This window comes from Procambarus clarkii, chromosome 10, assembly GCF_040958095.1.
Source record: "Procambarus clarkii isolate CNS0578487 chromosome 10, FALCON_Pclarkii_2.0, whole genome shotgun sequence".
In the NCBI taxonomy this organism is placed as follows: Eukaryota; Metazoa; Arthropoda; class Malacostraca; order Decapoda; family Cambaridae; genus Procambarus; species Procambarus clarkii.
Window position 1 is genome coordinate 20,508,595 of NC_091159.1, and position 2,443 is coordinate 20,511,037.

Consider the following 2,443-nt stretch of genomic DNA (forward strand, 5'->3'; position numbering starts at 1 on the left):
GTCTGTTTGTAGAAAGTCCTTTTTGCTTGACCAAACGCAAGATCCAAGATCGATTTTGGGTATTTTAACTTCTTCCCAATTTCAAATATATTTGCTATTTCTTCGTCGAAAAATTCCGGACTGCAAACTCTCAGTGCTCTGAGAAACATACCAGAAAAAAATGCCCGCTTGACCTGAACATGATGATTTGAATAGAAATGTACATACGAGCACACATTGGTAGGTTTCCTATACACATTGAATTTAAAACTCCTACCAATTCTATGAATCATGATGTCAAAAAAAGGCAGAACACCATTCACTTCGTTCTCAATTGTGAATTTAATTGACGGAACCAGCGAATTAATTTGATTGAGAAAATCAGTTTCGTCATGATTAACCGGCCACAGGCACAAAATATCGTCAACGTACCTGTACCAAAGCAAAAAGAGGGTCCTGGGGTGAAGTAAGAAAAAGTAAGATTAATAATTCTAACACGAATTTTATCAATCTTTCGTACATTTCTTTTCACTGTTGGAGGTAATTCAAAAATCAATTCTCCAAAATTCATTTTTATTTCTAGTCTGACGCGACACTTGAGCGCGTTTCGTAAAACTTATTACATTTTCAAAGACTTTACACATACACAACTGAATAGAACTTACATATCTCCGATTTGTTTATATCTACATTTGAGTGAGGTGGATGGGGTGAGGTGGTATTTAATAGGGTATTAATTTCATCAACACAAGACAGAACACGAAACAATGGGTATTGAAATGGAAGTGATTGTAGAAAGCCATGTAGGTCCATATTTCTTGATGCTTCTATATTGGAGCGGAGTCTTGAGGTAGGTAGAATATAGTTGTGCACACACAACTATATCACAACTATATTCTACCCACCTCAAGACTCCGCTCCAATCCTGCAAGACCTATTATTAGTTCTGTTGGATCTGTAGCATATAGACTTTCCAAATGGCTTGTCCAAGTCTTGTCTCCAGTAGTAGGTTCCATTTCCAACTCACACATAACAAACAACTTGGACTTGGTTAACAAGTTGTCTAGTTTGAAATTAAATTATGATTTTAAACTTGTGAGTTTTGATGTGACAGCTCTGTTCACTAGGGTTCCTGTTGATGATCTGTTGTCATTCTTACGGGATCTACTCCCAAGGTATAATTTAACTTTGCCTACTAACACCATTATTGAACTTATAAAATTGTGCATTAAAGATAATTATTTCAGCTTTAATGATTCATTTTATAAACAAACATTTGGCATGGCGATGGGTAATCCCCTCTCCCCTGTTTTGAGCAATTTGTACATGGAATGTTTCGAAACAAATATCCTTCCCAGGATTTAACCCTCAAATTTGCTTTGGTACAGGTACGTTGACGATATTGTGTGCCTGTGGCCGGTTAATCATGACGAAACTGATTTTCTCAATTAAATTAATTCGCTGGTTCCGTCAATTAAATTCACAATTGAGAACGAAGTGAATGGTGTTCTGCCTTTTTTAGACATCATGATTCATAGAATTGGTAGGAGTTTCAAATTCAATGTGTATAGGAAACCTACCAATGTGTGCTCGTATGTACATTTCTATTCAAATCATCATGTTCAGGTTAAGCGGGCAGTTTTTTCTGGTATGTTTCTCAGAGCACTGAGAGTTTGCAGTCCGGAATTTTTCGACGAAGAAATAGCAAATATATTTGAAATTGGGAAGAAGTTAAAATACCCAAAATCTATCTTGGATCTTGCGTTTGGTCAAGCAAAAAGGACTTTCTACAAACAGACTACTAAGTCTAAACCAGAACTGAAAAATTCGTTGGTATTACCATATTCTGAGGGTCTAGTATATATATATATATTATATATATATATATATATATATATATATATATATATATATATATATATATATATATATATATATGTATATATATATATATATATATATATATATATATATATATATATATATATATATATATATAATCAAGGGACCTCGAATGTGGAATGACCTTCCCAATTATGTTAAAGACTGTGTCTCTCCCAACCAGTTTAAGATAAAAACTAAATACTGCCTAATTAACTCATTGTAACCTACCTCACCCCCAAAATGTCAACCCATGTCTTCTATTTTAAACAATGCTGTTTTGTTGACCAAATTGTATTTTTGCTTTTTTTTCAGCCATGTTTCCCCCCTCCATTTTTCCATTTTTTTCTTATTTTTCTCAACACAATTTATACTTTAATCTCAACTAGTATTAAGTTTTAGTCTTAGTGTTTGTTCTGCCCACACAAAACACAACAATAATGATAAACACAACAATAATGATAAACACAACAATAATGATAAACACAACAATAATGATAAACACAACAATAATGATAAACACAACAATAATGATAAACACAACAATAATGATAAACACAACAATAATGATAAACACAACAAT